The 14,938-nt window shown below is 37.3% G+C and overlaps 1 long non-coding RNA gene across 1 annotated transcript in view; it reads left to right on the plus strand.

The window, feature by feature from the left end:
- Nucleotides 1-14,938, plus strand: part of LOC307068602 — a 137,924-nt gene that overhangs the window by 107,715 nt on the left and 15,271 nt on the right. The window contains exon 2 of the long non-coding RNA XR_013811460.1: nt 8,996-9,076. This is a non-coding gene — a long non-coding RNA (uncharacterized lncRNA). The remainder of the gene's footprint in view (nt 1-8,995; nt 9,077-14,938) is intronic.

A 14,938-nucleotide genomic window follows, 5' to 3' on the forward strand; every position in this document is an offset into this window, starting at 1 on the left:
TTTTTCTTTCCTTCCTTCTTCTCTTTTGTGGTTATCTTTGATGATGATTGTGGTCCTGAAGAAGACAAGTGGGCAGGAAGACATAAAATGCATTTTTCAGTGTGGGTTTTAGACACTTCGGGTTTTTTGATAAGAATTCTAGTCCGGTTGACCCTGAATGCTCTTTGTGTTTGATCGTGTACACCCTGACAGCACGGTCACCCACATACCTACACAGAGGATGGTATGCCTTGCTAAAGCACTTTCTTCATTGAAAAAATTGGCAGTGACCTTAATCAGCGACTCTCTAAGCTTTTTAGCACTGACAAAAATAACCCTTTTTTCCCACTCTATTTCCATCATACACTTTTTTCCTCTGATCTTCAGATATGATACATGTCCCTAGGTTTGTTGAGCTTTAGAAATCTGGTCACTTCACTCTTCTTCCATTTGTATTATGATTCTTATCAGAATCCTCCCAAATATATATCTAAGGAGACTTGATTGGAGAAACCTAAAAATTGTAGAGAAATATATATCTGTTAACATAGAAATTCATCACTGTAAGGCCATTTTAGATGATCAGTTACCACTGTTTCTAAATCTGAACAGAATATGAATTGCTCTGTTATATACTGTATCCATTTTCTTTATATCTCTAAATCTTAGTTATTTTCTAAATATTTGCAAGAAGTATCAAATTACCGAAAGCCAAAAATAGTTTTTCCAAGAGTGAAGTTAAGAGTAAATGATTATTTTAATTCACTTGGAAACCATAATGTTGATTGCATGGCTAAACTCAGTAGCACCCTTAAGTAATTACTCTCCATAAATTAACATGCTATTTCTGTCTTCTGTAATTTTCAAGAAGTTGAGGCTGTTGACTAAAAACTATAGCTGAATCTCCCAAGTCACAGTCAATCTAGAAGTTTCTAACATGCTGTGATTAACTATCTGGTGATCAGCTGTGTGTCAGGCTAATTCATAGTCAGGATGGACCAAACAATCAAACCAACATCTCTACTCTTGAGTTATTTGTCTCATATAGACGCTGCCTTGGGTTGTTTTGTTGGCATAGAATTGCACTTAATAAAATCCTACAATTTTTAAAGAATGAGAAGTCACTGGAACCATGCATTTACAATTGATAACTTTAGGAAAGATTATTTTAAAATTATTTATTCTAACCTGTGACATCCAGGAAGGTTGAATCCTGAATCATTGCATAATATTCAAGATCCCTCAGACAGAAAGGCTGCATTTCAGAAAAGAGAACCATAGTTCACCAGTGACATTAAGTGCTGTGAATGTTTAAGTAATTAGCTAGTATATTCTCTAAAGGTATATAATTATAAGCAATGAAGAATAGCTGTTATCACTGTATCAGGGCTAAGCAATTACAATCAAAAGATATTGTGGAGGAGAGACCTTCAAGATGGCGGAAGAGTAAGACGCGGAGATCACCTTCCTCCCCACAGATACATCAGAAATACAGCTACACGTGGAACAACTCCTACAGAACACCTACTGAACGCTGGCAGAAGACCTCAGACCTCCCCAAAAGGCAAGAAACTCCCCACGTACCTGGGTAGGACAAAAGAAAAAGGAATAAACAGAGACAAAAGGATAGGGCCGGAACCTGCACCAGTGGGAGGGAGCCGTGAAGGAGGAAAGGTTTCCACACACTAGGAGCCCCTTCGTGGGCGGAGACTGCAGGTGGCGGAGGGGGAAAGCTTCGGAGCCGCAGAGGAGACCGCAGCCACTGGGGTGCGGAGGGCAAAGCGGAGAGGTTCCCGCACAGAGGAGCGGTGCCGACCGCCACTCACCAGCCCGAGAGGCTTGTCTCCTCACCCGCCGGGGCGGGCGGGGCTGGGAGCTGAGGCTCGGGCTTCAGTCAGAGCGCTGGCGGCGTGAACACAGCCTGCAGGGGGTTAGTGCGCCACGGCTGGCCGGGAGGGAGTCCGGGGAAAAGTCTGGAGCTGCCGAAGAGGCAAGAGACTTCTTCTTACCTCTTTGTTTCCTGGTGCGCGAGGAGAGGGGATTCAGAGCGCTGCTTAAAGGAGCTCCAGAGATGGGCGCGAGCCGCGGCTAACAGCGCGGACCCCAGAGACGGGCGTGGGACGCTGGGGCTGCTGCTGCCGCCACCAAGAAGCCTGTGTGCAAGTGCAGGTCACTGTCCACGCCCCCCTCCCGGGAGCCTGTGCAGCCCGCCACTGCCGGGGTCCCGGGATCCACGGACAACTTCCCCGGGAGAACGCACGGCGTGCCTCGTGCTGGTGCAACGTCACGCCGGCCTCTGCCGCCACACGCTCTCCCCGCCTCCGTGCCCCTCCCCCCCCCCGGCCTGAGTGAGCCAGAGCCCCCGAATCAGCGGCTCCTTTAACCCCGTCCTGTCTGAGCGAAGAACAGACACCCTCAGGTGACCTCCACGCAGAGGCGGGGCCAGATCCAAAGCTGAGCCCTGGGAGCTGTGCGAACAAAGAAGAGAAAGGGAAATCTCTCCCAGCAGCCTCAGGAGCAGCGGATTAAATCTGCACAATCAACTTGATGTACCTGCATCTCTGGAATACCTGAATAGACAACCAACCATCCCAAATTGAGGAGGTTGACTTTGGAGCAACTGCCGACTTGGGGTTTGCTATATGCAAACTGACTAGTTTCTGATTTATATGTTTATCTTAGTTTTTAGCACTTGCTATCATTGGTGGATTTGTTAATTAGTTTGCTTGCTCCCGTCTTTTTTTTTTAATTACTATTTTTTAAAATAATTAAAATTTTTTTATTTTAATAACTTTGCTTTATTTTATTTTATTTTATTTATGTTTTCTTCTTTCTCTCCTTTTTTTCTCCCTTTTTTTCTGAGCCGTGTGGCTGACAGGGTCTTAGTGCTCCAGCTGGGTGTCAGGCCTGAGCCTCTCAGGTGGGAGAGCCGAGTTCAGGACATTGGTCTATCAGAGCCTTCCAACCCCACGTAATATCAATCGGCAAGAGCTCTCCCAGAGATCTCTGTCTCAAAGCTAAGACCCAGCTCCACTGAACGACCAGCAAGGTACACTGCTAGACACCCTGGTACGCCAAAGCACTAGCCAGACAGGAACAAAACCCCACCCATTAGCAGACAGGCTACCTAAAATCATAATAAGGCCACAGACACCCCAAAACACACCAAGGGATGTAGTCCTGCCCACCAGAAAGAGAATATCCAGCCTCATCCGCCAGAACACAGGCACCAGTCCCCTCTACCAGGAAGCCTACACAACCCACTGAACCAACCTTAGCCACTGGGGACAGACACAGAAAACAACGGGAACTATGAACCTGCAGCCAGCGAAAAGGACTCCCCAAACACAGTAAGATAAGCAAAATGAGAAGACAAAAAAATACACACCGGATGAAGGAGCAAGGTAAAAACCCACCAGACCAAACAAATGAAGAGGAAATAGGCAGTCTGCCTGAAAAAGAATTCAGAGTAATGATAACAAACATGATCCAAAATCTTGGAAATAGAATGAGGAAAATACAAGAAACATTTAACAAGGACCTGGAAGAACTAAACAGCAAACAAACAAAGATGAACAACACAATAAATGAAATTAAAAATTCTCTAGAAGGGACCAAGAGCAGAATAACTGAGGCAGAAGAACGGATAAGTGACCTGGAAGATAAAATAGTGGAAATAACTCCTGCAGAGCAGAAGAAATACAAAAGAATGAAAAGAATTGAGGACAGTCTCAGAGACCTCTGGAACAACATTAAATGAACCAACATTCAAATTATACAGGTCCCAGAAGAAGAAGAGAAAAAGAAAGGGACTGAGAAAATATTGGAAGAGATTATCATTGAAAACTTCCCTAATATGGGAAAGGAAATAGTTAATCAAGTCCAGGAAGCACAGAGAGTCCCATACAAGATAAATCCAAGGAGAAAGACACCAAGACACATATTAATCAAACTATCAAAAATTAAATACAAAGAACAAATATTAAAAGCATCAAGGGAAAAACAACAAGTAACACATAAGGGAATCCCCATTAGGTTAACAGCTGATTGTTCAGCAGAAACTCTGCAAGCCAGAAGGGAGTGGCAGGACATATTTCAAGTGATGAAAGAGAAAAAACTACAACAAAGATTACACAGCAAGGATCTTGTTCAGATTTGACAGAGAAATCAAAACCTCTACAGACAAGCAAAAGCTAAAAGAATTCAGCACCACCAAACCAGCTCTACAACAAATGCTAAAGGAACTTCTCTAGGCAGGAAACACAAGAGAACGAAAAGACCTACAATAATAAACCCAAAACAATTAAGAAAATGGTAATAAGAGCATACATATCGATAATTACCTTAAATGTAAATGGATTAAATGCTCCAACCAAAAGACATAGACTGGCTGAATGGATACAAAAACAAGACCTGTATATATGCTGTCTACAAGAGACCCACTCCAGGCTTAGTGACACATACATATTGAAAGTGAGGGGATGGAAAAAGATATTCCATGCAAAAGGAAATCAGAAGAAAGCTAGAGTAGCAATTGTCATATCAGACAAAGTAGACTTTAAAATAAAGACTATTACAAGAGACAAAGAAGGACACTACATAATGATCAAGGGATCGATCCAAGAAGAAGATATAACAATTGTAAATATTTATGCACCCAACATAAGAGCACCTCAACACATAAGGCAAATGCTAACAGCCATAAAAGGGGAAATCGACAGTAACACAATCATAGTTGGGGACTTTAGCACCCCACTTTCACCAATGGACAGGTCATCCAAAATGAAAATAAATAAGGAAACACAAGCTTTAAAGGATACATTAAATACATGGACTTAATTGATATTTATAGGACATTATATCCAAAAACAACAGAATACATATTCTTCTCAAGTGCTCATGGAACATTCTCTAGGATAGATCATATCTTGGGTCATAAATCAAGCCTTGGTAAATTTAAGAAAATTGTAATTGTATCAAGTATCTTTTCTGGGCACAATGCTATGAAACTAGATATCAATTACAGGAAAAAATGTGTAAGAAATACAAACACATGGAGGCTAAACAACACACTACTTAATAACCAAGAGATCACTGAAGAAATTAAAGAGGAAGTCAAAAAATACCTAGAAACAAATGACAATGAAAACACAATGACCCAAAACATATGGACGCAGCAAAAGCGGTTCTAAGAGGGAAGTTTATAGCTATACAAGCCTACCTTAAGAAACAAGAAACATCCCAAATAAACAACCTAACCTTACACCTAAAGCAATTAGAGAAAGAAGAACAAAAAAACCCCCAAAGTTAGCAGAAGGAAAGAAATCATAAAGATCAGATCAAAAATAAATGAAGGAAACAGTGGCAAAGATCAATAAAACTAAAAGCTTGTTCGTGGAGAAGATAAACAAAATTGATAAACCATTAGCCAGACTCATCAAGAAAAAAAGGGAGGAGACTCAAATCAATAGAATTAGAAATGAAAAAGGAGAAGTAACAACTGACACTGCAGAAATACAAAGGATCATGAGTGATTACTGCAAGCAACTCTATGCCAATAAAATGGACAACCTGGAAGAAATGGACAAATTCTTAGAAAAGCACAACCTTCTGAGACTGAACCAGGAAGAAATAGAAAATACGAACAGACCAATCACAAGCACTGTAATTGAAACTGCAATTTAAAATCTTCCAACAAACAAAAGCCCAGGACCAGATGGCTTCACAGGCGAATTCTATCAAACATTTAGAGAAGAGCTAACACCTATCCTTCTCAAACTCTTCCAAAATATAGCAGAGGGAGGAACATTCCCAAACTCATTCTACGAGGCCACCATCACCCTGATACCAAAACCAGACAAAGATGTCACAAAGAAAGAAAACTACAGGCCAATATCACTGATGAACATAGATGCAAAAATCCTCAACAAAATACTAACAAGCAGAATCCAACAGCACATTAAAAGGATCACACAGCATGATCAAGTGGGGTTTATCCCAGGAATGCAAGGATTCTTCAATATATGCAAATCAATCAATGTGATATGCCATATTAACAAATGGAAGGAGAAAAACCATATGATCATCTCAGTAGATGCAGAGAAAGCTTTCTACAAAATTCAACACCTATTTATGATAAAAACCCAGCAGAAAGTAGGCATAGAGGGAACTTTCGTCAACATAATAAAAACCATATATGACAAACCCACAGCCAATATCATCCTCAATGAGGACCTCAATGAGGGAGAAAATATTTGCAAATGAAGCAACTGACAAAGGATGAATCTCCAAAACATACAAGCAAATTCATGCAGCTCAATATCAAAAAGACAAACAACCCAATCCAAAAATGGGCAGAAGACCTAAATACACATTTTTCCAAGGAAGATATACAGATTGCCAACAAACACATGAAAGAATGCTCAATATCATTAATTATTAGAGAAATGCAAATCAAAACTACAGTGAGGTATCATCTCACACAAGTCAGAATGACCATTGTCAAAAAATCTACAAACAATAAATGCTGGAGAGGGTGTGGAGAAAAGGAAACCCTCGTGCACTGTTGGAATGTAAATTGATACAGCCACTATGGAGAACAGTATGGAGGTTCCTTAAAAAACTACAAATAGAACTACCATACGACCCAGCAATCCCACTACTGGGCATATACCCTGAGAAAACCATCATTCAAAAAGAATCATGTACCATAATGTTCATTGCAGCTCTATTTACAATAGCCAGGACATGGAAGCAACCTAAATGTCCATCAACAGATGAATGGATAAAGAAGATGTGGCACATATATACAATGGAATATTACTCAGCCATAAAAAGGAGCAAAACTGAATTATTTGTAGTGAGGTAGATGGACCTAGAGCCTGTCATACAGAGTGAAGTAAGTCAGAAAGAGAAAAACAAATACCATAAGCTAACACATATATATGGAATCTAAAAAAAAAAAGAGAAAAAGAAAAAAAGAAAATGGTCAAAAGAACCTAGGGGCAAGATGGGAATAAAGATGCAGACCTACTAGAGAATGGACTTGAGGACATGGGGAAGGGTAAGCTGTGACAAAGTGAGAGAGTGGCATGGACATATATACACTACCAAACGTAAAATAGATAGCTAGTGGGAAGCAGCCGCATAGCACAGGGAGATCAGCTCGGTGCTTTGTGACCACCTAGAGGGGTGGGATAGGGAGGGTGGGAGGGAGGGAGATGCAAGAGGGAAGACATATGGGGACATATGTATATGTATAACTGATTCACTTTGTTATAAAGCAGAAAGTGACACACCATTGTAAAGCAATTATACTCCAATAAAGATGTTAAAAAATAAAAAAAATTTAAAAAGCTATTGTTATCTTGATACTGGCAGGCCTCTCAACTGATAATACTTTATTATGGTGTTTGATTAAATAAAAATAACATTTGAAAATTTTAATGCAATCATTAATAATAAAATATATGTATTAAAAAATAAAAAATAAAATAAAATACATGTATTGGTATTTGTCAAAGGTTATAGCAACTACAAACAGTAAAATCTTCAAGCCTAGTTGGCCAATGACATTTCTGACCATCTGATGTGGCCATTAATTATAAAGAGCCAATGCTACTCGCTGGGGGTAATAAAAGAATCTCAATGAGAAAGCAAAGTGACAGAGGTGACCGAGCAGTGCTCACAGTTACAGAGAGGTGTGTGCAGAACTGCAGGCTAGCATTCTTGACTCTGAAGAGGCAGCATGGTCTGCTAGAGCAAGTATGTTTCTCAGAGGCAACCATATTGGGCTTCAGATCACCCTCATGCAGGGTGACTTGCAAAGTACTTAACAGCTGTCTGTGTACAGGCACGACTACAGATGCTGGCTGTAAAACTCAGCACTGATGCTCATGTGTAATGGCAGAATATGAGTATATATGAGGTCAGCCCCACCATTTTACAAAATTTTTTTGTCATCACCCTTGCACCTAACCAAGTCAACAAACAGATACCCACTTTTCTATTAGCCCCGACTGAATTTCAAAGCATTGCACCCTTGAGCACAGCCTGCTCCGTACTTGGCTTTCCCCAGTCCCTTCTGAGCCTCCTTCCTCCTCCCTGACTGCTTCCTCGCTTGCTTCTCCCTGTCCCACACATGTGAGGCTGACCCTACCCCTCCCTCTTCATTCCCTACACCCTCTCCCTTGGCCGTCTCATCTGACTTCACTGCTTTCAAATGATCATGACTCGGAGACTCAGACTTTTTGCCTTCGACCTTGGACCCGGCTGGCTCCTCTGCTACGGATTCCCAAAGAACCCTCTGCCCCTCATCACACATGATTATAACCCTTTGTACTGGTTTGTCCAGAGAAACTGGGAGGTTCGTGAGGGCTGAGCTCCTGTCTTTCTCATTCAGTGCTGAGTCCCTGGGTCTAGCATAGTGCTGGGAATGTCGCAAGTGACTCAACTTCTAGTCTGCAAATTCTCTGAAAATGTTCTCCAGTGAAACTGAAATGCATTCGGCTCCCTCCCTCCCCTTTTCCACTATGCTCAAAGTTTGTACCTTGGTCACTTGCCCCATTTACTTGGATCGCCCTCCCCCACCATTCTTCACTGTTCCAGTTCCCGCCCACCATCTTTAAGATATCATACTCTGCAGTCTTAACCCGAAGTCCGCCCTCATCCTTAAAGCTTTACCCAGTTTCCTTGTTGGAAGTAGCCTGCCTCCTGATTCCCATAACATTTGATCTACAACTCTTTTGTGGTACTCACCAGTTTGAGATCTTTATTGTACTTTTTTATTTACCTAATTTCCTTAAGGAAAATGTTATGCATCAAACATTACCAATCTCCTGTATCACTTGGTGTATGCAAAGATACTTAGCAATTGCTTGTTATACAAGGATTAAGTGAATGTTATAATTTCATAATTATGTAGAAAAATGCATCATAGTGTAGTGAATACATACAGTTATAGTAAAACGAATACCTTATAGTAAAGCAATTTTTCCATTTTGTACTGTTTCTCCAGGCTTGTACCACAACCAATACCTTTGCTTGACAACTCTAATGCATAAACTGCCACAAAACTGAGGGAGAAGACAGCTTTTTGGTAAGTAACATGTACATTTTAAAATCTGGTTGTAATCAGAAAGCTAATATTTATGCCTCCATTGTGTTTCAAGCCCTATTTCATAATTGTTTTTTTTTTTCATATCCTGGTATGTTTTCTTGGAGATTAGATGGAATGGATGGAGAAAAGTTTTCAAAAAAATGATTACTTCTTATGGACATTAGCATGAATCCTTTCAATTTTGACACCATGCTGAGATGATTCTATATCTTTCTGAAATGAATTTTTATTTTTGTGTACATTTTATTGAATATAACATTCAGAAAAAATGTGCAAATTATAAGTGCACAATCCTCAATTAATTTTCATTGAGTGAGTACATCCATGTAACTGGGACCCAGTTAAGAAAGAGTATTACCAGTCCCCCTTGTAGACGCCCCAATCCTTGTGACCCCTCCAGTCACATCCCTCCCCACCACCCTTTTCCACCCCCATCAATGTCAATTACAGTCATGACCTCCAACACCGCAAACTCGTTTCCCCTACTTTCAAATTTTATGTGAATGGAGGGACTATCTTTTTAAATGACTTAAAAATAAAGACAAACTTGAAAAAGTGAGCAGGAAAACCAAGTGATGTTCTATTTATGTAACAGCTGTTTTGCCAGATGATTTGACAGCTAATTGGAGTCGTATTGCTTTTATTCTTAAGCCCAGCAAGTATCACCTGTTTTAATTGGGGGGTCACTGCTGATTAAGCACTGAACTTGGATTTTTTTCTCATATTTGTGCCTAATAAATTATAGCCTGCCCAAGATCAGGAAAGGTATTCATCATGTCAAATGTTTACGGCAACTGTCTTTTATAATTAGAGCAAAAGATTTTCATTTAGCATTGACTGATTAAATAGGTAATTAACATAGGATGAAGATTTTGCATGGTTTCTCAGAGGAACCAAGAAAACAGATAGAGGTACACTTAGATCAGCTAAAGGCTTAATAACACGTTTGTTAAAAGCTTTATTGTATTTAGCATAATAAATGAGAAATGGGATCGCATTTATTTATTTCGAGACAGATGACTGCCTTTCCAGTTATCTATTCTAGAGAAGGCCTTACTAAGAACCTCCTAATCTCTGTTAAGTTTTAGGCATCTTCCCAAGAAATAACAATTAAGCCCTGACACTTCATATGCTTACTTAATGATTCAGCTAGTATCTTATTGATCAAGATTCTGGAAAGAAAGATATTAGAGTTTCTATCTATCCTCAATTTCCAAAATAATTGTTGCTGCCCACTTCCTTTTATACTATTAATAAATGATATGACTTCTTATCCTAGTTTATTAATTTTCATTTTATGGCAACTGGTGCCTTTCTTAAAAATAATTTGTCATCCAAGTCATCTCTTTCCATCTAGTGTGATTAATGACCTGCAAATCACAGGGTGATCGTTTATATAATCTTGTTAATTATTGGTTATTCATCTGTTACCCAGAGAAACTTCTTGACTTTGCTCCTCAAGTTTATGATACACTCCAGTTTAGAGACCTATAGTCCTCTATATGCTGCATCAGCCCGACATGTTCTTGAACTTGCATTCAACCGTCTTTAATTGTGTGAATTTTGCATGTAAGAAAAACACTTAAAGTAATATTTCCTAATCAAGTTATTTTTAAAACTACTCAGTGGAATTCTATTTTTCTTAAAGAATATGAATGTTTTAAAGCATTTAGTGAGTTAGAAGATAAAAATTGGTATTAAAAGATACAATTCAACAACATTCCAACTTCTTTAAATGTTAGGAATTGCAAAATAGCTACTTGGAGTATATTCCATTCAGTTATTAATATGTGTAAGTGTGAAAAACAAGACCTTTTTTCTATAATAAAGAGTGTCAATCCCTAATCACCCAGCTCCTCCAGCCTCACCCAATAGACAACCACTGTTCTTATTTCTATTATGGTGATTAGTCTTGCTTATCCTTGAACTTCATTTAAATGTAGCTCATTAAATGCAATGTGGTTTTTTTGCTTCTGGCTTCTTTCATTCAGTATAATGTTTCTGAGTCACATCCTGTTCTTGAGTGTAACAGTAATTAACCTTGAAACAAATCAGCACTGCTTCAGAGTCTTCACCCCACCAGAAATGTATGAGAGCTCCATTTGTCCCAAATCTTCACCAGCATTTGTTGTTATTAGTCTTCTGGGTTTTAGCTTTCCTTGTGACCTTGCTGTGGCTTTAATTGGCATTATCCTTATGATTAATGATTTGAGCATATTTTCATGTGCTTATTAGCCATTCACATTTCTCCATTTTTTGAAGGTGTCTATGTAAGTCGTTTGCCCTTTAGGTGTGTTTGCCTGATTTGTGGGAGCTTTTAAAATATATTTGGGATATAAGACCTTTGTCAGATTTTATGGATTATGAATATTTTCATTTAGTCTGTGGCTTGTTTATTTTCTTAACTGTGTCTTTTGATAAACTGGTGTTTTTATTTTGCTGAACTCTAACTGGTTGGTTTTTCATTTATGGTTAATGTTTTTGGTGTCCTCTCTAAGAAATATTTGCCAATAACAAGTCTGAAAATTTGTATAGTTTTGGTTCTTACATTTCGGTCTGTGATGATCTTGAATTAATTTTTGTACATGGTTTGAGGTCAGGGTTGAGATGCATTTTCGTCACATTTTTATGCAATTATTCTACCACAACTTATTGAAAAAGAATTTCTTTCCAAGTTGACTTGCTTTGGCACATTAGTGAAAGTCAATTGCTCATAAATAATATGTCTCTTTCTGAACTGTTTATTCTATTTCATTGATCTATTGGATTATCCCTATACCAATACTACTCTCTCTGGAACATGGTAGTCTTGAAATCAGATAATGTAAGCCTCCAATTGTGTTCTTTTTCATGATTGCTTTAGCTAGTTTAGATCCTTTACATTTCCATATATATTTTAGAATTCACTAGTCAATTTCTACCAAAAAAAAAATCCTGTTGGGATTTTGATTGAGATTGCACTGAGTCTGTAGTTCAATTTGACAGGAAATGACTATTTTAACAATTTTGAGTCTTCCAATCCATGAACATGGGAACTCTCTCCTTTCATTTAGATCTTTTTTCATATTTTGCCCTTTGCAGTGTAGCGATTTCACACATCTTTTAAGCTTATTCCAAAATATTTTATCTTTTTATGCTCTTATAAAATGAATTTAAACTCTTCCATTTCCCATTTCATTGTTCACTGCCAATATGTTGAAATACCATGGATTTTTTAATATATTGACCTTGTATCCTGCAATCATTCAGATGTGCTTACTACTTCTAGTAGTTGTTTTTCCCATAGGTACCTTTGGATTTTTATGTAGATGGTCATTTTGTCTCTGTATATAGAATTTCACTTCATCTTTTTCCATTTTTATTCCTTTTATGTCTTTCTCTTTCCTATTGTATAAACTTGGACTACCTGGCAAATGTTGAAAAGAAATGGTGGGAACAGATATTTTGCTTTGTTTCTGATCTCAGAAGAAAAGTATTCAATGTTTTATCATTAAGTCTGATGTTAACTTTAGGCTTTTGGTAGTTGCCTTTTAAGACTAAGGAAGTTCTGTCTATTCCTGGTTTAAGTGGTGTGGTTTTTTGTTTGTTTTTGTTTTTCTGAGTTTTTTTTTTTTTTATATAATGAATAGGTATTGAATTTTGTCAAAAGCTTTTCTTCCTGCACATATTGAAATGATTATATGGTCTTACTTCCTTTTCTGATAATTTGGTGGATTAAATTGATCTTTTAAGTGCTATCTTTCATTCCTGGGATAAATCCCCATTTGGTTGTAATGTATGGCCATTTTATGTAATCCTAGATTTGACTTGATAATATTTTCTTAACAAAGATTATTTAAGTCTATATTCTGGAGGAACATTGGTCTCTGATTTTCTTTTCTTGAAATATTTTTGTCAGTTTTTTATTATCAGGGTATTGCTGGCCTCTTTAAATGAGCTGGAAAGTATTTATTTCCTCCTCCTTTCTTTTCTTAAATAACTGTGTAGATTTATGTATCTATAAAATTTTGATAGAATTCACCAGAGACTCCATCTTGGCTTGGAGTCTTCTTGGTTGGGAGGTTTTTAATTACAAATTCAATTCTTTAAGAGATACAGAGTTATTCACATTTTTTCGTTTTTTTTTTCTTATGTTAATTTAGGTGAATTGAGTTTTTCAACATTTTTATTTCATCAAAGTTGTCAAGCATTTTCCCACAAATGTTCATAATATTCCTTTGTTATCCTTTAAGTTTCTGTATGAACTATGATCATATCCCCTCTGTCATTCCTTATACTGGCAATTTGTGTTTTCAATTTTTTTTTTGATAAGTTTTGCTGAGGTCCACTACTTTTATTAGTCTCTTCAAAGTACCAACTTCTGATTTGTTAGTTTTCTTTATTTTTTGTCTGTTTTTAATTTCATTTTTGCTCTTATTTTTACTATTTTTTTCTTCTTACTTTTGTTTTAATTTGATCCTTTTTTTCCAGATACTTAAGGCAGTAACATAGATTATTAGCTTTAAAATGTTTTTCTCTTCCAAGTGTTTTTAATGCTACAAGTTTCCCTTGAATCACTGCTTTAGCTGCATTTCACACATTTTTATTTGTATTTTCATTGTCATTTACTTGAAAATATTTTCTAGTTTCCAATTATGATTTATGCTTTTACATTGCATAATTCAGAGGTATGTTGTTTTAATTCCAAATACATGAGAATTTTTCTAGATCACTTATTCTTGTAGATTTCTAATTTAATTCCTGTCATTAGAGACATATTTTGTGAGATTTCTATTTTTTGCAATTTATTGAGACATTTTATTTTCTAGCCCAGCATCAGCATAAGGTCTATCTTGGTGAATGTTCTGAGTGCTTTGGAAAGAAATTCATACTATGAAATTTTTGGATGTGGTGTTATATAACTAGTAATTTATTCAATTTGGTTGCTCATGTGGTTGAAACTGTCTTTATCCTAACAATTTTTTATCTACTAATTTTATAAAATACTGAGAGAGAGGTGTTAAAAATCTCTACTTATGAATGTGGATGTATCACTTTCTTTTGTTCTGTATAACATTTGCTTTATGCATTTTTGAAGCTCTGTTATTAGGTGCATACACATATACCTGTGTTAGGGTTAATGTAAGTTCCTAATGAAATAACTATTTTATCATTATGAAAGACCCTCTTTTAACACTCCTTATCTTCATATCTGTTCTGTCTGATGTTAGTAGAGCCACATTACCTAACTGTCACCTATTGTTTTAATGGTATATCCTTTTCTAATCTTTTGCTTTCAGTATGCCTGTATCTTATAATGAAGGTGAATTTCTTGAGACTGTGTATATTTAGTTCTTCAATTTTGTCTGTTCTGCCGTATAATCAGAATTTTTAGCTCATTGCATTTAATAAAATTAATATTGCAGGTGAAGTCTGCAACCTTGCTATTTATTGGATTTGGTTTTGATTCCTCTATTTCCCCTTTCCTGCTTTGTTTTGGGATTAATCTTTTTTTTCAATATACATTTTAATTCTTCCATTCAGGGTCTTTAGTTGTGCCTAACGTAATGGTTACAAGAGGCAATCTTATCATAGTATACTTAGTACGCTTCCCATAATATTTAAAAACTTTGTAACAGTATAATTACATTTGCTCCCTCATTCTTGTGCCATTTTTATCATATATTTTAATTCTACACACATTAAGACACTACAATATGATATTGTTTTTGCTTTAAACAGTCAGTGGTTTAAAAAAAAAACTAAGTATATTAGTTTGCTAGTGTTGCTATAACAGAATACCCGCTGAGTGGCTTAAACAACAGAAATTTATTGTCTCACGGTTCTGGAAACTAGAAGTCC

This window comes from Hyperoodon ampullatus, assembly GCF_949752795.1.
Source record: "Hyperoodon ampullatus genome assembly, chromosome: 20".
Lineage (NCBI taxonomy): Eukaryota > Metazoa > Chordata > Mammalia > Artiodactyla > Ziphiidae > Hyperoodon > Hyperoodon ampullatus.